Source organism: Budorcas taxicolor, chromosome 14 (genome assembly GCF_023091745.1).
Source record: "Budorcas taxicolor isolate Tak-1 chromosome 14, Takin1.1, whole genome shotgun sequence".
NCBI classification, from domain to species: Eukaryota; Metazoa; Chordata; class Mammalia; order Artiodactyla; family Bovidae; genus Budorcas; species Budorcas taxicolor.
Window position 1 is genome coordinate 5,541,701 of NC_068923.1, and position 23,815 is coordinate 5,565,515.

The following is a 23,815-nucleotide window of genomic DNA, read 5'->3' on the forward strand; positions in this document are numbered from 1 at the left end:
TGATACTCAGAAAACGCAGCCTTCAATCGATCTTTGTCCTTAATTATTGCTGTCAGTTAACTGTCAGAAGAAACGATGCCTTCACCTTTGGCTTTTCATCATACATCTAAAGGTCTGGGAACTTCCCTGGTGGTTCAGTGGTTCCCTAGTGGCCTGTGCTTCCACTATAGGGGATGTGGGTTCAATCCCTGGTTGGGGAACTAAGATCCCACAAGCTGTACAATGAGGCCAAAAAATAATAAATACATAAAAAATAAAATTCAAAAAATCTGCACTTGAACAAATAAAAGTCTGGATGAAGGCAATCAAGCGAATGAGGTTGAGGGTAAAGGTAGCTGATCTGTTTCCATCCATGTCTTCTTCCCTCAAGTCTTTCCCACCTCCTGGAAGCATCTTTTCCTTGTGACTCTTAGAGACCTCTGTGGTTGATATCTCTGCCTGCTTCCTCTGAAGCCCCAGGGCCTTGGCTGACAGCCCCACCTCAGACGCCATGACATACAGAAGGGGAGCAGAAATCACCTGTGGGAAGAGCTCTCTACTGTTTTTTATTGAAATATAATTGATGTAGAATATCGTGTAAGTTTACAGTATATGATGTGTGGAATCAATACATTTACATATCATGATGTAGCAACCACTGTAGCACCGGCTAACACTGCATCATGTCCCATCATTGTCCTGTCTTTTTTGTGTGTGATGAAAACATTTAGGTCTAGTTTCTTAGAAACTTTGAAGTTGTTAGATATGATCACAGTGCTGTGCGCTAGATCTTCAGAACATATTTATCTTCTAACTGCAAGTTTATACCCTTTGACCAATATTTGCCCAGTGCCTCCACTCCCAGTGCCTGCTAACCACCATTCTATTGTGTCTCTGCAAATACAGTATGGTATCACTTGTACATGGAATCTAAAAATGTTCTATATTCTATGGTAGGAAAAAATATTTTTTAATTCTGTTTTTAAAATGTTCAAATGGAATGGCCTTTGCTTATTTATCTTTTTAACATGCTACTAGTATTACATATTTTATTTATTTATATCTCTGTTTCTCCAGGATCTTAGGACAAACTCCGTAGGATAGACTCAAGGGAAAGATGAGAGAAACATTCATGTTGTTATACCCCCAAGGCAATTGTTCTTATACCTGGCTGCATATTAATATCATTTGGAAAAGGGTTTCATCTCTTCTACTACTAATTGATTAAGCAATAAGTAAATTTTATTGAAGTATCATTGATTTATAGTATTAGTTTCAGGTATACAATGTAATGATTCAATATTTTATTGCTTATACTCCATATAAAGTTATTACAAATTAATGGTTATATAGCCCTGTGCTGTACAGTATATCTTTGCTACTTATTTTATCCATAGTAGTTCATATCTCTCAATTTCCTATACCAATCTTGCCCCACCCCCCACCTTACCTCTCCCAAATGGTAATTACTAATTTGTTCTCTACATCTGAGTCCATATCTATTTTGTTATATTCATTCATTTGTTTTATTTCTTAGATTCTACATGTAAGTGAAAACATACAGTGTTTTATTTTCTGTATCTGACATTTCACTAAGCACAACACCCTCTATGTCCATTCATGTTGTTGCAAATGGAAAAATTTTATTTCTTTTTATCCTGAGTATTATTACAGTATACAAATATATAATACACCTATTTTATTAATTCCTCTGTTGATGGACACTAAAGTTGTTTCCGTAGCTCAGATATGTAGATAATGATGCTATGAACACTGGGATTCATGTCAATGTACTGAAGATCCCTTTGTACCACATCCTCATCAATATTTTTGATGATAGCCATTTTAACAGATGTGAGGTCATATCTCACTGTGTATTTCCCTGATGATTAGCAATGCTGTGCATTTTTTCATGTGCCTGTCAGTCACCTATATAGTTTTTTTGGGGGGGAGGGATATCTATTAAAGGTCTTCTGCCCATTTTAAATCAGTTTTTTAATATTAAGCAAATTAAGGAGTCTCCTATCCTCTTTATTTTATTGGAATAGATATTAGTTCTTCTTAAATATTTGGTAGCATTCCCTTGTGAAGCAGTCCAGTCCTCGACTTTTGTTTGCTGGAATTTTTTTTTGGTCACAACTTCAATATCATCTGTTCAGACTGTCTATTTCCTTCTTGATTCCATCTTGCAAGGTTGTACATTTCTAGAAATGTGTCCATTTCCTCTGTATCATCTAATTTGTTGGCATATAACTGTTTATAGTATTCTCTTATGGTTTTTGAGACCTCTATGGTATCAGTTGTTATTTCTTCTCTTTCACTTCTTATTTTGTTTATTTGGGACATCTCTATTTTCTTCTTGGTGATCCTGGATAAAGGCTGATCAATTTTGTTTATCTTTGCCAAAAACTGTTTTTTGGTTTCAATGATCATTTCTATTTTTGTCTCTATTTTAATTATTTTCTAGTTTTTATTAATTCCATCTGCTTACTTTGGGCTTCAGTTATTCTTCATTTTTCTAATCCCTGTAAATAGTAGATTAGGTTGTTTATGATATTTTTCTTATTTCTTGATGTATTGCTGTAAACTTCTCTCTTAGAAGTTTTGCTTCACTTCATAGATTTTGGACAGTGGCGTTTCCATTTTCATTTCTCTCAAGGTATTTTTTTAAATTTCTTCTTTGATTTCTTCTTCGACCATTTGGTTTTTTGGTAGAATGTTGTTTAGTCTCCATGTGTTTATATAACTTTTCCTATAATTTTTAATAATTTCTAATTTTGTGCTTCTGTGTTCAGGAAAAATGCTAATATAATTTACATCCCCTTAAATTTGTTGAGACTTGTTTTGTGCCTTAACATGTGATCTATCTCAGAGAACATGCTGAGAAAAAAATGTGTATTATGCTGTTTTTCGGAGAAGGAAATGGCAACCCACTCCAGTGTTCTTGCCTGGAGAATCCCAGGGACAGGGGAGCTTGGTGGGCTGCGGTCTATGGGGTCGCACAGAGTTGGACACGACTGAAGTGACTTAGTTAGCATGCTGTTTTTAGGTGGAATGCTGTAGACATCTAAGTGAAACTTGCCTATTGTGTCATTTTTAAACCAATATTTCCTTATTGATTTTCTTTCTGGATGATCTGTCATTGATGTCAGTGGTACATTAAAGTTCCAGACTATAATTGTTTTATTGTACGTTTCTCTCTTAATGTCTGCTCAGTTCAGTTCAATTCAGTCACTCTGTCATGTCCGACTCTTTGTGACCCCATGAATCGCAGCACGCCAGGCCTCCCTGTCCATCACCATCTCCCAGAGTTCACTCATACTCACGTCCATCGAGTCAGGGATGCCATCCAGTCATCTCATCCTCTGTCGTCCCCTTCTCCTCCTGCCCCCAATCCCTCCCAGCATCAAAGTCTTTTCCAATGAGTCAACTCTTCACATGAGGTGGCCAAAGTACTGGAGTTTCAGCTTTAGCATCATTCCTTCTGCTACTGCTTGCTTTATATATTTAGGAGCCTCCAGTATTGGGTGCATATATGTTGATAAGTGTAATAGCTTCTTCTTTTGATGTCTTTATCCATATATAATAACCTTCTTTGTTATAGGCTTCTTTTAAAGTCTACTTCATTGGTTATGAGTATAACTATCCATGTTTTATTGTATTTTTCCATTTGCATGGAATAACTTTCCTTTCCCTCACTTTTAGTCTGTGTGTGTCTTTAGCTCTGAAGTGAGTCTCTTGTAAGCAGCATATAGAGTTTTTAAATAAATCATCCACCCTATGTCTTTGTTTTGGAGCATTTACTCAACTGACATTTAAAGTGATATTGATAGGCATGTACTTCTTGCTATTTTGTTCAGTTCAGTTCAGTCGCTCAGTCATGTCAGACTCTTTGCAACCCCATGGATGCAGCATGCCAGGCCTCCCTGTCCATCACCAACTCCCAGAGTTTACTCAAACTCATGTCCATTGAGTCAGTAATGCCATCCAGCCATCTTATCCTCTGTCATCTGCCTCTCCTCCTGCCTTCAATCTTTCCCAGCATCAGGGTCTTTTCAAATGAGTCAGTTCTTCACATCAGGTGGCCAAAGTATTGGAGTTTCAGCTCCAGCATCAGTCCTTCCAATGAACATTCAGGACTGATGTCCTTTAGGAGGGACTGGTTGGATCTCCTTGCTGTCCAAGGGACTCTCAAGAGTCTTCAACACCACAGTTCAAAGGCATCAATTCTTTGGCACTCAGCTTTCTTTATAGTCCAACTCTCACATCCATACTTGACTACTGGAAAAGCCATAGCTTTGACTAGATGGACCTTTGTATTTTTGTCACAAGAGTAATATAGATTTCTTACAGGTTTATATCAGTCCCACTGGATTTTAACAAGCTGAGTGGACTCCTCTTCCCTGGTATTGGATCCCAGGACTGGGTTTCCAACACATGTCTCCAACCACTCATTCTCCGGTCCCCAGGCATGTGATCATCCTTTCCCTCTGAGCTCCTTCCCGTGCTCCCAGAGCCATGGGTCCTGACCTTGTCAGTTCTCCCTTGTTACTTGGATCTGTTTGAATCTTTCTTACAGCCTTGATTGTACAAGAGTCTTTCTCCCAGTCTCCAGTTTGCTATCATTGAGAATTGCTCCGTCTGTAGATGGAGATGTATTTCTGATATGTTTGTTGGAGGAGGTGAGCTCACCATCCTCCTACACTGCCACATTGATCTCTCCAAGAAATTTTTCTTTAATTGTATGTTTTGAACCCTAAATTTAAGTTCCTGAAACTTACTGAATGGAAATGTCTGTGGTGGGTCCCAAGAGCTCACCTGATACTTCATCCATGAATGACAATCAGTGTTTCTGAACTGCATTCAAGAACCATATTTTCCTCCTGCCCAAGAGCAAGGTCTATGCTTCTTTTCTCCTCAGTTCCTCTCTTTGTTGTTGTTGTTGTTTAATTGCTAAGTTGTATCTGACTCCTTGCAGTCTTATGGATTGTAGCATACCAGGCTCCTGTGTCCTCCACTATCTCCCAGAGTTTGCTTAAATTCATATCCACTGAGTCAGTGATGCTATCTAATCACCTCATCCTAAGCCACCCTCTTCTTTTGCCTTCAGTCTTTCTGAGCATCAGGATCTTTACCAATGAGTCAGCTTTTTTTCTCTTTTTACTTTATTTTGCTTTGCAATTCTGTATTGGTTTTGCCATACACTTACATGAATCAGCCACGAGTGTACATGAGTTCCCAATCCTGAACCCCACCTCCCACCTCCTACCCCATATCATCTCTCTGGATCATCCCCGTGCACCAGCCCCAAGCATCCTGTATCCTGTATCGAACATAGACTGGTGATTCGTTTCTTACATGATAGTATACATGTTTTAATGCCATTCTCCCAAATCATCCCACCCTCTCCCTTTCCCACAGAGCCAAACTCCTGGAGCTCCAGCATCAGCATCAGTCCTTCCAATGAATATTCAGGGTTGATTTTTCTTAGAATTGACTATTTCGATCTCTTTGCAGTCCAAGGGATTCTCAAAAGGCTTCTCCAGTATCACAATTTAAAAGCATTAATTCTTTAGTGCGCAGTCTTCTTTATGGTACAACTCTCACATCAGGACATGACTACTGGAAAAACCATAGCTTTGACTAGATGGATCTTTGTCTGCAAAGTGATAACTCTGCTTCTTCATATGCTGTCAGAGCTTATCATAGCTTTCCTTCTAAGGAGTAAGCATCTTGTAATTTCATGGCATCAGTCACTGTCTGCAGTTATTTTGGAGCCCAAGAAAATAAAGACCTATCACTGTTTCCACTTTTTCCCTTTCTATTTGCCATGCTATGATGGGACTGGATGCCATGATCTTAGTTCTTGTGTTTTTTTTCTTAATGTTGAATTTCAAACCAGCTTTTTCACTCTTCTCTTTCATCCTCATCAATAGGTTCTTTAGTTTCTCTTCATATTCTACCATTAGAGTGGTATCATCTGAATATCTGAGGTTGTTGATATTTCTCCTGGCAATCTTGATTCCAGCTTCTGATTCATCCAACTTGGCATTTTGCAAGATGTACTCTGCATAGAAGATAAATAAGCAGGGTGACTATATACAGTCTTTTTGTACTCCTTTCCCCATTTTAAACCAGTCCATTTTTCCATGTCTGGTCTAATTTTTTTTTTTTCCTGACCTGCATGCAGGTTTCTCAGGAGACAGGTAAGATGGTCTGGTACTCCTATCTCTAAGAATTTCCCACTATTTCTTGTGATCCACACAGTCAAAGGCATTAGTGTAGTCAGTGAAGCAGAAGTAGATGTATTTCTGGAACTCCCTTGCTTTCTCCATGATCTAATGAATGTGGGCAATTTTATCTATGGTTCCTCTGCTTTTTCTAAATATAGCTTATACATTCTGTGGTTCTCAGTTCACATACTGCTGAAGCCTAGCTTGAAGGATTTTGAGCATAACCGTGCTAGCATGTGAAATGTGTTCAATTGCATGGTAGTTTGAACATTCTTTGGCATTGCCCTTCTTTGGAATTGGAATAAAAACTGATCTTTTTTAGTCCTGTGGCCACTGCCATGTTTTCCAAATTTGCTGACATGTTCAGTGCAACACTAACAGCATCATCTTTTAGGATTTTAAATAGCTCAGCTGGAATTCTGTCACCTCCACTAGCTTTGCTCATAGTAATGTTTCCACTTGACTTCACACTCTATGATCACATCATCATGATTATCCGGGTCATTAAGACCTTTTTTGTATAGTTTTTCTGTGTGTTTTTGCCACTTTTTCTTAATCTCTTTTGCCTTTGTTAGGTGTTTACCATTTTTCCCTTTAGTATGCCCATCACTGGGTGAAATGTTCCCTTGTTATCTCCAAATTTCTTGAAGACAGCTTTAGTCTTACCCATTCTATTGTTTTCCTCTATTTCTTGCATTGTTAATTGAAGAAGGCTTATTTATTTCTCCTTGCTGTTCTCTGGAACTCTGCATTCAATTGTGTATATCTTTGCTTTTCTCCCTTGCCTTTTGCTTCTCTTCTTCTTAATTATTCTCAAGGCCTCCTCAGACAACCACTTTGCCCTTTTGCATTTCTTTGGGATGCTTTTGGTCACTGCCTCCTGTACAGTGTTACAAACCTCTGCCCATATTTTTTCAGACATTCTGTCTACCATATCTTATCCCTTGAATCTATTTGTCACCTCTCCTGTGTAATCATAAAGGATTTTATATGAGTTGTCCATCTTGAGTGGCCCTGCATGGCAGGACTCATAGCCTCATTGAGTCATGCCAGCCTCTTTACCATGACAAGGATGTGATCCATGAAGGGGTTTCCTCTCTACAGTCTCCTTTTTGGAGCTTTTCCATAAGTGGCTTCATACCTCTCCTCCCTCATTACCCATGACCATTAGTTAGAACAAGGAGATTAATGTTAATGTATAATTGTCATGACAAATTTCAAATAAGAAGCCCAATTCTCTCTGCAGAAAATAAGAAAAGAGACATCCCCTCTCTAATTTATTTCAAGCACTTACTTTAGTAAGCTCTTTCTCCATTCTATAAGATTTTATCAGTCCTTTTGAGTGCTAGATAGGCTTTTGGTCAGCTTTATGACACAAGAATGACTTTCTCAAGAACCATCCTTCGAAATGTAAACATCAAGAGTCATACTGCCCAGTCTCTCCATCTCTGTGGGAAGGTTGGAGACTAATTTTGAGGGTGCCTGCCTGCAAGCTGCAAAATTGCCTCCTGTCACAAACAGATGAGATTATTTTTCCCCTGGATAAAGCCAATTAGCTAATACAAATGGTTACCCCAATTACCAGTTCAGCCAGGATGAAGTCTCTGTAACAAACGGTGCTGTCAAGCCCTCTTACTTAAGCACTAGTCATTGTTTATCTTGAACACACATGGAGCATGCTGTATCTGCACTGAGGTATAAAGGGTGAGATTTCTGTCTTTGTATCTGTTTGTGGACTGTCTGTGACGCACATCACACTCTGGTTTAATACTTATTCCGTAATGAGGCTGTTTCCTTTCTCCTCTTCCTCTGCAGGAAGGTTTTCTGGGTTGGGAAAAGATTTTGTTTTTAATTATATTTTCCTAACATAATCAGTGAAGAGAGGACTTATGAAGTAAGCAAGAATATTTACAGTGAATAAGACAAATTTTACAGCTGGAGAAGTCCCTGACAAAGATGGGAGTGGAAATATGGAGAGTGGTCTATAATAGGGTATTGAGGAATGGATGGGAGCTGAAGTGTACACGTGACCTAAGACACCTAAGAAGAACTGCTACCTTAAAAATAAAAGGCAGTATGTAACTTTTGTTCTTGTTCCATTGATGCTGAGGTCTCAGAATGCTCTGTGGGCTTCTGGCTTTTCTAATTTTCTAAAGCAGGCAGATCTGGGCTGAAAGTGAGAAGCCAGATGAAGGCATATGATTTCTGTCTCAAACCAAATTTGGCGGAAGCAGTGCAAACAGTCATAACTTAATGGCATAATTTAATGATGTATGTCATTAGGTCATAACTTAATGACCTGACATTAAGTCACAACTTAATGACATATTCTGTTTAAGAAAAAGAGAACTTTTGACATGAACTTCAAGAAAGCAACAACTAATGAAGAAATCAAGACAATTTGAACAAAATGTTCAGTTCAACTTGGAGATGAAGGCTTTGGGGATCTGGATAGGAACACTTTCACTACAATAAACAAAAGACTAGAGAGCTGTTCTGTTCCTGAGCCATCTGACAAACTGCTGCTTCTTCCATAATTTCACTCCCTCTACAGATAGGCAACTGTCTGTCTCCCCAGGAGGCTGGCCTTTGGGCTACACTAAATGGTGAATGCAGAGAATTGGGAGCAAGCAGCTTTCACGTATGCAGAAATCAGGGTTTATGTGGTTTTCACTCACTTCTACCTTCAGCAGCTCCTGGCATTTATATGTAGGTAGGCTTTTGACTGGCACTGAAATCAATTCATTTGTAAGAATGTTCTAAGGGCTCTGCTTTCAATTAATGTGAAGAGACAGACTACACATCACCATTTAAGAACTTCAGCCTGGGTTTTTCATGAACGGCCCTATTTCTTGTAAATAAACAAGCTTTAACCTACCTTCCGTAGTTCCACAGGGAGCAAACTGCCTGTGTGTTGGCTCAGGAAATATTTGAGCTCTGCTATTCAAGTCCTTCACAAGTCAGTACTTTCTATTTTCTTCATGAGCTGGGACAAATATAAACAGTATCTGAGTAGCTTTTTGTTCCAACATTTAAATATATCTGTTTAATGTGCAATCACCTTGGCAGAAGGGATGGCTGTATAGCTTCCAGGGCTTCAGAGCATCTCATAAATAAAGGCAAGAACTTGAACGTAGAATTGACTTACTCACTTCAGTGAGAACATGGCACATCTAGCTAGTTTCTTATCCCTCAAGGTGATGTTCATTTTCTCATGATGCTGCTACTAGACAGCACACAACTCTGCCTAAATACCCATCACATACATTCTCAAATGACTTATCCTGGGACAGATTTTCATTTGGATAGTTTGTACATTATGATTCAGGTGTTGGGAGACATTCAGTGTTTAAAGAATGAGAGCATGTGAGCTCATGAGTATGCATGACTCACTTTTGCCAATATTTATTCAAAAAATCCATCAAACAATCTGAGGTTATGTATGGAACCCTGGAAATAGAGATTAAACAACAACAACAAAAATAATCCCAATCTTTCAGAAGTCTATGTCCTCATTGAGCACAAAAGTTCAAAACACATTACTCAAAGAATGTAATGCAGTGTGTAATCTCAGTTGTCCAAATTCATTGTTCAGTTCAGTTCAGTTCAGTTCAGTCACTCAGTCGTGTCTGACTCTTTGTGACCCCAAGAATCACAGCATGCCAGGCCTCCCTGTCCATCACCATCTCCTGGAGTTCACTCACACTCACGTCCATCGAGTCAGTGATGCCATCCAGCCATCTCATCCTCTGTCGTCCCCTTTCCTCCTGCCCCCAATTCCTCCCAGCATCAGAGTCTTTTCCAATGAGTCAACTCTTCGCATGAGGTGGCCAAAGTGCTGGAGTTTCAGCTTTAACATCAGTCCTTCCAAAGAAATCCCAGGGTTGATCTCCTTCAGAATGGACTGGTTGGATCTCCTTGCAGTCCAAGGGACTCTCAGGAGTCTTCTCCAACACCACAGTTCAAAAGCATCAATTCTTCGGTGCTCAGCCTTCTTCACAGTCCAACTCTCACATCCACACATGACTACTGGAAAAACCATACCCTTGACTAGACGGACCTTAGTTGGCAAAGTAATGTCTCTGCTTTTGAATATGCTGTCTAGGTTGGTCATAACTTTTCTTCCAAGGAGTAAGCGTCTTTTAATTTAATGGCTGTAGTTACCGTCTGCAGTGATTTTGGAGCCCAAAAAAATAAAGTCTGACACTGTTTCCACTGTTTCCCCATCTATTTCCCATGACGTGATGGGATCAGAAAATCTTCGTTTTCTGAATGTTGAGCTTTAAGCCAACTTTTTCACTCTCCTCTTTCACTTTCATCAAGAGGCTTTTAAGTTCCTCTTCACTTTCTGCCATAAGGGTGGTGTCATCTGCATAGCTGAGGTTATTGATATTTCTCCCAGCAATCTTGATTCCAGCTTGTGTTTCTTCCAGTCCAGAATTTCTCATGATGTACTCTGCATAAAAGTTAAATAAGCAGGGTGACAATATACAGCCTTGATGAACTCCTTTTCCTATTTGGAACCAGTCCGTTGTTCCATGTCCAGTTCTAACTGCTGCTTCCTGACCTGCATACAGATTTCTCAAGGGGCAGGTCAGGTGGTCTGGTATTTCCATCTCTCTCAGAATTTTCCACAGTTTATTGTGATCCACACAGTCAAAGGCTTTGGCATAGTCAATAAAGCAGAAATAGATGTTTTTCTGGAACTCTCTTGCTTTTTCCATATTGTACTTACTCTTAAACAAGAAAAGAGAAGAAAAATACTTCAGGATGTGGCTAGACCATCAACTACTTTGACTAGTTCATACAATGTGGTCAGATGAACAAGAGTGAAGGACCAGTCCAGCATGAGCAAAAATATGGAGATGTGGGGGTGGGCACGCCTGATTTAGCAAGTTCTAAAATCACTGGCTCGTCTGCAAGAGATATTTCCTATTGCAAAGTGTATCACTTGGGATGAGTTACAAGAGTGGAGAAACCCTAATTATTGGAGGGCTTTGTTTAAAATAGAATTATTTTAGAATAGAATGTGTCTTTCAAGCAAAATCCCAGAGCTATGTGATACGAGGGTGGTGGAAACACTCTGACACCAAAACCCAGAATCTTTCTATCTTGTGGCTCTGCCATATAGTAACTCCACGTCAGAATCATCTGGTTGTGCAAGCTGGATTTTCCAGTCGCATTGGCATCATTCTAGCTGGAAGGGAGGAGGTAAAGAGACGAAAAAGAGACACTTCCGTTTTTAAAGACATTTCCTTCCTTTGAGGACAGTTGCTGGAAATTGCACACAGAAGTCCACTGGATTCTCATGAATTTCACTGGGACACAAGGGAAACTAAAAAATGTGGTCTTCATTTCAGGCTGTCATGTGCTTAGAATGACAAGCACATGAAAGAAAATGAAGGTTTTCTTTCTGTTAAAAAGTAGAAATAAATATAGGCATCAATAGCAATAAACTAGACATCAGTGCCACAGAGAATAATTTGGAGTATAGTGGAGCATTTAGAGTGATTCTAGATCAGGACTCTGCAAATGTTTTCTCTCAAGGACTAGAGAGCAAATATTTCAGGCTTTGTGAGTTTCTGATGTAACTTCTCAACTCTGCCACAGACAGTAATGCAAAGCAGCCAAAGACAATAAGTAAAAAAATCACTGTGGCTGAGTTCCAAAAAAGCTCAATTTCCAAAAAGTAGGAGGAGAGCAAAACTTGGCCAATGTACTATATATTTTTTTAAATTTTTCCTGGTCTAGATTATAAACTTTTCTTGGAAATGCTATGTAGAAGACAATGTGAAAAAAGAACTTGCCATGGTGGAAGGATCTTTGAAATATTATTCAGAGACCTGGAGTCCAGTCCTAGTCTCTCAGTTTAGATTTGCAAATTTAAGGAAGTTATTTTGCCAGTATGGACCTAACAGAAGAAGAAAGTATTAAGAAGAAGTGGCAAAAATACACAGAACTATACTCAAAAAATGGTCTTAATAGCCCAGATAATCACACTGAGGTGACTGCTCACATAGAGCCAGAAATCCAGGGGTGTAAAAGTCAAGTAGGCCATAGGAAGTATTACTACAAACACAGCTAGTGGAGGTGATGAATTCCAGTTGAGCTATTTCAAATCTGAAAAGATGATGTTGTTAAAGTGCTGCACTCAATATGTCAGCAAATTTGGAAAACTCAGCAGTGTCCACAGGACTGGAAAAGGTCAGTCTTCATTCCAATCCCAAAGAAGGGAAATGCCAAAGAATGTTCAAACTACCACACAACTGTACTTATTTCACATGCTAGCAAGGAAGTGCTCAAAATCCTTTACGATAGGCTTCAACAGTACATGAACTGAGAACTTCCAGATGTTCAAGCAAAAGAACAATAGATCAAATTGCCAACATCTGATGGCTCATATAAAAAGCAAGGGAATTCCAGAAAAACATCTACCTCTGCTTCATTGAATATGCTAAAGCCTTTGACTGTGTGGGTCACAACAAACTATGGACAATTCTTTAAGAGATGGGAATACCAGACCACCTTACCAGATTCCTGAAAAACCTGTATTCAGGTCAAGACAACAGTTAAAACCAGACATGAAACAGCCAACTGGTTCAAAACTGGTAAAGGAGTACATCAAGGCTGTATATTGACACTCTGTTTATTTAAAGTATATGCAGAGTACATCATGTGAAATGCTGGGCTGAATGAAGCACAAGATGGAATCAAGATTGCCAGGATAAATAATAAACTCAGATATGCAGATGGCACCACCCTAATGGCAGAAAGCAAAGAGGAACTAAAGAGTATCTTGATGAAAATGAAAGAGAAGAGTTAAAAAGCTGATTGAAACTCAGTATTCAAAAAACTAAGACTGTGGCATCCAGGCCTATACCTCATGGCAAAAATAGATGGGGGAAAATGGAAAAAGTGAGACTTTATTTTCTTGGGCTCCAAAACCACTGTGGATGATGACTGCAGCCATGAAGTTAAAAGATGCTTACTCCTTGGGAGAAAAAGTATGACAAACCTAGACAGTGTATTAAAAAGCAGAGACATCACTCTGCTGACAAAAGTCCATATAGGCAAAGCTATGGTTTTTCCAATATTCATGTACAGATGTGTGAGTTGGACCATAAGGAAGGCTGAGTGCTGAAGAATTGATGCTTTTGAACTGTGGTGCTGAAGACTCTTGAGAGTCCCTTGAACACAAGGAGATCAAAATAGTCAATCCTAAAGGAAATGAACCCTGAATAGACATTGGAACGACTGGTGCTGGAGCTGAAGTTCCAATACTTTGGCCACCTGATATGAAGAGCCTCAACTTCATGGAAGAGACCCTGATACTTGGAAAGGTTCAAGGCAGGAGGAGAAAAGGGTTTCAGAGGATGAGATGGTTGGGGGGCATCACTGAACTCAATGGACACGAGTTTGAGCAAACTCTTGGAGATAGTGGACAGGGAAGTCTAGCGTTCTAGAGTCCATGGGGTCACAAAGAGCCCGACAAAACTGAATGGCTGAACAACAAGTTTTGCCTCACAGAGTAACAGTGTCCCTATTTTTCAAATGAAGAGATTGAATAGAAAGTCTCTAAAGTTACAGAAGTTCATGACATTGTACAGGAGATAGGGATCACGACCATCCCCATGGAAAAGAAATGCAAAAAACAAAATGGCTGCCTGGGGAGGCCTTACAAATAGCTGTGAAAAGAAGAGAAGTGAAAAGCAAAGGAGAAAAGGAAAGATATGATCATCTGAATGCAGAGTTCCAAAGAATAGCAAGGAGAGATAAGAAAGCCTTCCTCAGTGATCAATGCAAAGAAATAGAGGAAAAGAACAGAATGGGAAAGACCAGAGATCTCTTCAAGATAATTAGAGATACCAAGGGAACATTTCAGGCAAAAATGGGCTCAATAAAGGACAGAAATGCTATGGACCTAACAGAAGCAGAAGATATTAAGAAGAGGTGGCAAAAATGCACAGAAGAACTGTACAAAAAAGATCTTCATGACCAAGATAATCACATCATGAGAAATGCTGGGCTGGAAGAAGGACAAGCTGGAGTCAAGATTGCTGGGAGAAATATCAATAACCTGAGATATGCAGATGATACCACCCTTATGGCAGAAAGTGAAAAGGAACTAAAAAGCCTCTTGATGAAAGTGAAAGAAGAGAGTGAAAAAGTTGGCTTAAAGCTCAACATTCAGAAAACTAAGATTATGATATCTGGTCCCATCACTTCATCGCGAATAGATGGGGAAACAGTGTCAGACTTTATTTTTGGGGGCTCCAAAATCACTGCAGATGGTGACTGCAGCCATGAAAGTAAAAATGCTTGCTCCTTGGAAGAAAAGTTATGCTTGCTCCTTGGAAGAAAAGATAGCATATTCAAAAGCAGAGACATTACTTTGCCAATGAAGGTCCATCTAGTCATGGCTATGGTTTTTCCTGTGGTCATGTATGGATGTGAGAGTTGGACTGTGAAGAAAGCTGAGTACCGAAGAATTGATGCTTTTGAACTATGGTGTTGGAGAAGACTCTTGAGAGTCCCTTGGACTGCAAGGAGATCCAACTAGTCCATTCTAAAGGAGATCAGTCCTGGGTGTTGATGCTAAAGCTGAAACTCCAATACTTTGGCCACCTCATGCGAAGAGTTGACTCATTGGAAAAGACTCTGATGCTGGGAGGGATAGGGGGCAGGAGGAGAAGGGGACGACAGAGAATGAGATGACTGGATGGCATTACCAACTCGATGGACATTAGTTTGAGTGAACTCTGGGAGTTGATGATGGACAGGTAGGCCTGGTGTGCTGCAGTTCATGGTGTCGCAAAGAGTTGGACACGACTGAGCGACTGAACTGAACTTAACTGAAAGTTGTTTTCAATTCCAAAAGATGAAGGAAATAGTGGAATTAAAATGTCTGATTGGAAAAATGTTACCCCTGCAGCAGTTTGTCTAATTGTGAAAATATGAATCTTGCAGGAAAAGTGGAAAAAATGGAAAAAAACTGGTAATTAGTTAGATAAGGTGATTAAGAAAAATCATGAAATGCCTACAAGATTTTCAGCAGTGGGGCTGAGGGCTTGGTCCCACATCAAAGACAGAAACAGAGGGAGATTCCATCTTCAGTAAAAGTTTCACGAAGAATGATTCTTCCCCACTCAGATTTTTCCCATCTTTGTCAGGGGTCAGCAAATATTTTCTGCAAAGGGCCAAATAGAAAATGTTTTAGGCTTTCCGTGCCATATAGTCTCTGTCACAGTCAACTCTGCTGCTGCTGCTGCTAAGTCGCTTCAGTCGTGTCCAACTGTGTGCGACCCCATAGATGGCAGCCCACCAGGCTCCCCAGTCCCTGGGAGTCTCCAGGCAAAAACACTGGAGTGGGTTGCCATTTTCTTCTCCAATGCATAAAGTGAAAAGTGAAAGTAAAGTCGCTCAGTCGTGCCGGACTCTTCGCGACCCCATGGACTGCAGCCTACCAGGCTCCTTCGTCCATGGGATTTTCCAGGCAAGAGTACTGGAGTGGCTTGCCATTGCCTTCTCCGACAGTCAACTCTGCCCCCGTGCAATGACAGCAAATGTAGACAACATGTAGACAAATGGACGTGGTTGTGTTACAATAAAACTGTATATACGAACTCTGAAATGTAAGCATCCTATAGTGTTCAAGAGTCACATAATATTATTCTTTAGTTTCTTTTTATTTTTAAAATTAAGAAAGTATGATAACACATTTACAGGAGACTTGGAAAGTATAAAGCTTGACTATATATTACAATTATTTTTAAGTAGATAAATTAAGATTTTGAAGTTTCAATATCAAATCTCAAAAATTTATAGAGTAAATAGCCTGAAAAAGGTAGGATAAAGTAGACCTAAAAAGCACTATGAAGCAATTTAACATAATTAAGATTTTATGTAATTCCCACAAAACAGCAGGATACAAATTCTATTCAAGTTCCCATAGACTTTAAGCCAAGAGACACTGAAACACATGCAGGAACATGAAAGGGGAAGAGATGTCATGATCTAAACGTATTGAAATCATACAGAATTTGTTCTCTTATCACTGTGGAATTATGTTAGAAGTTGATATCAAAAGATATCTTAGAATAACCCAGATATTTTCAAGGGCAACATGACCTTTAACAAGAGAGATCTTTGACTTAATCATTTTAAGTCTCAATAAAGTTAAAGGACTGAAAAGACACAGAGGGTGATTGCAGAGAAGAAAGCATTTAAATGAAAAATTAATATCAAAGTGAGAAATTAATATCAAACATACTTTAAACCCCCATATTTTGGGAAATTCTGTCTCCCCTCCCCTTCCCTGGAGATGCCCTCTCTCAGCCTCCTGTATCCCAGCCCTTGCTTTGACAGAAGGATTAGGGTCCCATCCTGGGAGACTTATGGTCCAAAGAGAAGAGGTCCTGGGTAAGAGTCTAGGAAATGAGATGGGAATTTGTAAGAATCCTTAACAAGGAAAATTAGAAAATATTTGTAACAGAATAAAAATTAAAGGAGAATTCATCAAAATTTATTGCACACAACTGAAACTGCTCAACACAACTAAATACAGTGTGGAATCTTAAATAAGGTACAACAACAAATAATGGACACACATAAAATTTTGTGAAATTTGAACAAAATCTGTAATGATATTGCATCACATGTTAATTTTCTTTATTTTTTTTAACAGCAGAGTATTTTTTTATATTCTCAGAATTGGGTTAGAAGTTTTAAGCCTCATTCAATTTAAAAAAAAAAAGTCACTAAAATAATAAGCTTTCTAGACTTTTAGCAGTAATAACATTGCCAGAATAAATGGAACTATATCAAAGTTTTGTGTGAATATATATTAGAGATACAGCATTCTATTCACACTTGGACAAACAGTGAAATTAACATATCATAATTCTTTAGCTCAGAAAAACTCATACATTTTATAAAATATTTATTATGTGTGTGTGTGTATACATACACACACACACACAAAGCTTTATTACTATGCTTAATACAGGCTTGAGAAAGAACAACAAAAAAAGAGACAGAAAACTGGCAAACATAAACTAAATGAAATGGGACCCCTAAATATGAAATATAAAAAGTGAGACAAACTAGACAGAAGTAAAAGATCATCATATAGTTCAGTTGTTTTTAAACATGGCTACTCATCAGAATCATATGTGGAGCTTTGCAGGAAAAAAACAATATCTGGGCATTTGTATTTTTCAAAAAATTCCAAGATAATTGTATTGTGTATCTGGATTTTAAAAAGTGATTACTGGTTTTTCTATTAAATGGTAGTTTTAGTGATAAAGAATTCTATTATTTTCTTGTGACCAATCATCATACAACAATAGTATTAAAAATATAAGTTACATAATCACAACTGGACATGGAACAACAGACTGGTTTCAAACAGGAAAAGGAGTACATCAAGGCTGTATATTGTCACCCTGCTTATTTAACTTTTATGCAGAGTACATCATGAGAAACGCTGGGCTGGAAGAAGCACAAGCTGGAATCAAGATTGCCAGGAGAAATATCAATAACCTCAGATAAGCAGATGACACCACCCTTATGGCAGAAAGTGAAGAGGAACTAAAAAGCCTCTTGATGAAAGTGAAAGAGGAGAGTGAAAAAGTTGGTTTAAAGCTCAAAATTCAGAAAATGAAGATCATGGCATCCGGTCCCATCACTTCATGGGAAATAGATGGAGAAACAGTGTCAGACTTTATTTTTGGGGCTCTAAAATCGCTGCAGATGGTGACTGCAGCCATTAAATTAAAAGATGCTTACTCCTTGGAAGAAAAGTTATGACCAACCTAGATAGCATATTCCAAAGCAGAGACATTGCTTTGCTGACTAAGGTCCGTCTAGTCAAGGCTAGGTTTTTCCAGTAATCGTGTATGGATGTGAGAGCTGGACTGTGAAGAAGGCTGAGTACCAAACAATTGACGCTTTTGAACTGTGGTGTTGGAGAAGACTCTTGAGAGTCCCTTGGACTGCAAGGAGATCCACCCAGTCCATTCTGAAGGAGATCAACCCTGGGATTTCTTTGGAAGGAATGATGCTAAAGCTGAAACTCCAGTACTTTGGCCACCTCATGCGAAGAGTTGACTCATTGGAAAAGACTCTGATGCTGGGAGGGATTGGGGGCAGGACGAGAAGGGGACGATAGAGGATGAGATGGCTGGATGGCATCACTGACTCAATGGGCTTGAGTGTGAGTGAACTCTGGGAGATGGTGATGGACAGGGAGGCCTGGCGTGCTGCGACTCATGGGGTCGCAAAGAGTCGGACACGACTGAGCGACTGAACTGAACAGAACTGAACTGAAAATAATACTTAAAGAGTTTTCACAATCAATATCCAGACAAAATATAAAAGATAATTACAATTGCAAGTCATAATGGAAACATGATTAACATAACAGTGTAAAATAACTAGTTACAATTTGGGGCCTTAAGTAGAGTGATGTGATAAGTAGAAGTGCGTCACCCACACAGCCAGTCTATATTTTTTGGTTGGTGCATTTAATCCACTTATATTTAAAGTAATTATCACTATGTATGATCCTATTACCATTTTCTTAATTGTTTTGTGTTTATTTTTTTTGGAAGTCTTTTCCTTCTCTGGTGTTTCCTGCCTAGAGAATTAGCTTTAGCATTTGTTGTAAAGCTGGTTTTGTGGTGCTGAATTCTCTGAACTTTCGCTTGTCTGTAAAGCTTTTGATTTCTCTGTCAAATTTGGACGAGAGTCTTGCTGGGTGTTCTTGGTTGTAGGTCCTTCCCTTTCATCCCTTTAAATATTTTGTGCCATTCTCTTCTGGTTTGTAGAGTTTCTGTTGAGAAATCACCTGATAACCTTACAGGAGTTCCCTTGTGTCTTGTCATTTTCCTTTGTTGCTTTTACTATTTTATCTTTGTCTTTAATTTTTGTCCATTTGATTACTATGTGTTTCAGTGTTTTTCTCCTTAGATTTACCCTGCCTGGGAGTCTCTGTGTTCCTGGACTTGGTTGACTGTTTCTTTTCTCATGTTAGGGAAATTTTCAGCTATTATCTCTTCAAATATTTTATTGGGCCTTTTATCTCTTTTTTCCACTTCTGGGCTCCCTATCATGCAAATGTTGGCATGTTTAATGTTGCTCCAGAGGTCCCTTCATTTTTTCATACTTTTTTTTCCTATATACTGTCTTGGGGCACTGATTTCTACCATTCTGTCTTCTCTGTCACTTATCTGTTCTTCAGCCTCAGTTATTCTGCTATTTATTCCTTCCAGTGTATTGTTCATCTCTGTCCTTTAGTTCTTGTAGGTCTTTGGTAAATATTTCTTGCATCTTCTCCATTCTTTTTCCAAGATCTTGGATGATCTTCAATATCATTATTCTGAATTTTTATTGAAGGTTGCCTATCTCCATTTCATTTAGTTGTTTTTCTGGAATTTCATCTTGTCCCTTCATCTAGGACACAATCTTCTGCATTTTCATTTTGCTTAACTTTTTGTGATGTGGTTTTCTTTCTGGCCACTGCAGAACTGTAGATTTTCTTGCTTCTTCTGTTTGCCCTCTGGTGGATGAGGCTAGGAGACTTCTGTAAACTTTCTGATAGGAGGGACTGGTGGTGGGAAAAACTAGGTCTTGGTCTGGTGGGCAAGGCTGAGTTCACTAAAACTTTAATCCAGTTGTCTCTTGATGGGTAGCACTGAACTCCCTCCTTGTTAGTTGTTTGGCCTGAGGCAACCCAGCCCAGGAATCTGCAGGCTCTATGGCGGGGTTAATGGTGAATGGTGAATACCAAGAGGGCTTATGCGGAAGAGCACCTCCCAGGACTGCCGCTGCCATTGCCCCTATTCCTGCAGTGAGCCCCTGCTAACCCACACCTGCATCGGAGACCCTCCAACACTAGCAGATCGATATGGTTTATCGATGGGGTCACTGCTCCTTTCCCCTGGGCCCTGATGTGTGCAAGATTTTGTTTGTGCCCTCCAAGAGTAGAGTGTCTGTTTCCCCTGTGGAAAGTCCTATGGAAGCCCTGCAATCAAATCTTGCTGGCCTTAAAAGTCAGATTCCACGAGGATTCCTATTCCCTTTGCCAGATTCCCAGGCAGGGAAATCTGACCTGGGGTTCAGAACCTTCACAACAGTGGGAGAACTTCTTTGGTTCTGTTGTTCTCCAGTTTGTGGATTGCCCACCTGGTGAGCATGGGATTTGATTTTCTTGTGATTATGCACCTCCTATCGTGTCACTGCAGCTTCTCTTTTGTCTTTGGACATGAGGTATCTTTTTTTGGTGTGTTCTCGCATCCTCCTGTCGATGTTTGTCAACAATTAGTTGCAATTTTAGTGTCCTTGCAGGAGATGAGCACATGCCCTTCCACTCTGCCATCATGAGCCAACTCCCCCACAAGATATTACTTTTATATTCATTTTTTCAATCATTAAAAAATGGACAACACATTTTTAGTTTGTAGGCTGTAGAAAAACATGTGATGGGACAAATTTGGTCTGTGGACCATAATTTGCTGACTCAGTCTATGTGTAAGCAATTCTGTAGAAAGCAATTCTCTAGATTTTTCATCTTTCTCAACAGTCTTGGTTTGGAGCTCTGGAAAGAGAAACTGGGCATGTGTAGTTCTATCTCTTCCATTCTCTTTGCTCTTAGAAGCTAGCGGTACACTCCAGTTTGCTCCCACCAAACTGGGGGTGTAATACAGCACATAATAAAGCAAATTACTCTGGTTAAGACAAAGTACTTCTATTTATTTCATTTGCCTTCAGATATAAAATGCATCCTCCAACCCAGGTTTACCTGCATGCTTTCCAACCTGGAACAAATTGATCTTATTGGATCCAGAATTTGAACAGTAAGAGGAAAGCTATCATCAGGCAACCTCAAAGAATTTGGAAGTTGACACATGTTCCTAGAGGACAACAAGTCATTGCTTCAGGGACTTGGTCACAGACAGTAGTGACTGGACAAGTGCCTAGGACTTAGGAGTTACTGGGTAAATGACTGAATATGTGAATACAAGTGTGGGAATGTCCATCTTGATGCTAGAAATAGGATTCTGAAATGGGGGTAGGGGACAGATGTAGGTTGTCTGTAACAAAAGAAAAGAAAAGAAAAAACTAGGCCTATCCTCCTTCAGCGCCAAAGCTTCCCATCAGCTGATGCACAGAATAATCAATGATTTTGACTCAAGCCATCAGGATCAATAAGGAAGCCTGGGACAATTAAGAACTTAATGGAAATCATTAGGCTCTTCCTGTTACAGAAATTTGTATTTGACTTTAGAGACATGAACATAATCAAAATATATTTTTTATTTTGAGTAGCTGTTTGAGAAGAAAAATCATTAACTCCTTTTTACTAAAAAGCACATTTTTGTACATCTCACAGGAGTGAAAATCACTCAGTCATGTCCAACTCTTTGCAACCCTATGCATTATACAGTCCATGGAATTCTCCATGCCAGAATATTGGAGTGGGTAACCTTTCCCTTATCCAGGAGATCTTCCCAACAGAGGGATTGAACCCAGGTCTCACACATTGCAGGCAGATTCTTTACCAACTGAGCCACAAGGGAAGCCCTCAAAGGAGAGAGGGAGAAAATTCATTAAAAGAGATTTATTTAAATTCTTAAGTAATGTGTATAAATACAACAGGAAAATTGACAGCAATTGTTGGAACTCTTATGCAGATTTAAAACCAGTGCTAAAGGAGACTGCATTTTAGTTTTGTAAGCAATCTGGCCTCTTGTTTTCATTTACCTTTTCTTCAGGTTTTCTTGTCTACCAGAGAAGCTGGTCTAGAAAAGACAGGGGTCTGTGTGCCACTCCATGCAAGTGTGTATGGTATTCCCCTTACTTGGTACACACTTCAAATGGCCGGTCCAAATGCAGCCCTCTCTTCAACACAAAGTCCAAGTTTCACCTCCTTTAGGATGCATTCCTTGACTACCCAACTGGAATTCATGTCTGCTTTCTCCAAACTCTTACAGTGCAAAAAATCTATTCCCTTTGTTCAGCAAGATGGCTGTTGTGAACATTCAAGTTCAGTCACTCAGTCGTGTCCGACTCTTTGTACCCCATGCATTGCAGCATGCCAGGCCTCCCTGTCCATCACCAGCTCCCAGAGTTCACCCAAACTCTTGTCCATCTAGTCAGTGATGCCATCCAGTCATCTCATCCTCTGTCGTCCCCTTCTTCTCCTGCCCCCAATCCCTCCCAGCATCAGAGTCTTTTCCAACGAGTCAGCTCTTCGCATGAAGTGGCCAAAGTATTGGAGTTTCAGCTTTGACATCAGTCCTTCCAGTGAACACCCAGGACTGATCTCCTTTACAATGGACTGGTTGGATCTCCTTGCAGTCCAAGGGACTCTCAGGAGTCTTCTCCAACACCACAGTTCAAAAGCATCAATTCTTCGGCGCTCAGCCTTCTTCACAGTCCAACTCTCACATCCATACATGACCACAGGAAAAACCATAGCCTTGACTAGACGGACCTTTGTTGGCAAAGTAATGTCTCTGCTTCTGAATATGCTATCTAGGTTGGTCATAACTTTCCTTCCAAGGAGTAAGTGTCTTTTAATTTCATGGCTGCAATCATCATATGCAGTGATTTGGAGCCCAAAAAATAAAGTCTGACACTGTTTCCACTGTTTCCCCATCTATTTCCCATGAAGTGATGGGACCAGATGTCATGATCTTCATATTCTGAATGTTGAACTTTAAGCCAACTTTTTCACTTTCATCAAGAGGCTTTTTAGTTCCTCTTCACTTTCTACCATAAGGGTGGTATCATCTGCATATCTGAGGTTATTGATATTTCTCCTGGCAATCTTGATTCCAGCTTGTGATTCCTACAGCCCAGGGTTTCTCATGATGGACTCTACACAGAAGTTAAATAAGCAGGGTGACAGTATACAGCCTTGATGTACTCCTTTTCCTATTTGAAACCAGTCTGTTGCTCCATGTCCAGTTCTACCTGTTGCTTCCTGACCTGCATACAGGTTTTTCAAGGGCAGGTCAGATGGTCTGGTATTCCCATCACTTTCAGAATTTTCCACAGTTTACTGTGATCCACACAGTCAAAGGCTTTGGCATAGTCAATAAAGCAGAAATAGATGTTTTTCTGGAACTCTCTTGCTTTTTCCATGATCCAGCGGATGTTGGCAATTTGATCTCTGGTTCCTCTGCCTTTTCTAAAACCAGCTTGAACATCTGGAAGTTCACAGTTCACGTATTGCTGAAGCCTGGCTTGGAGACTTTTGAGCATTACTTTACTAGCGTGTGAGATGAGTGCAATTGTGTGGTAGTTTGAGCATTCTTTGGCATTGCCTTTCTTTGGGATTGGAGTGAAAACTGACCTTTTCCAGTCCTGTGGCCACTGCTGAGTTTTCCAAATGTGCTGGCATATTGAGTGCAGGACTTTCACATCATCATCTTCCAGGATTTGAAATAGCTCAGCTGGAATTCCATCACCTCCACTAGCTTTGTTCGTAGTGATGCTTTCCAAAGCCCACTTGACTTCCCATTCCAGGATGTCTGGCTCTAGGTGAGTGATTACAGCATCATGATTAGCTTGGTCGTGAAGCTCTTTTTTGTACAGTT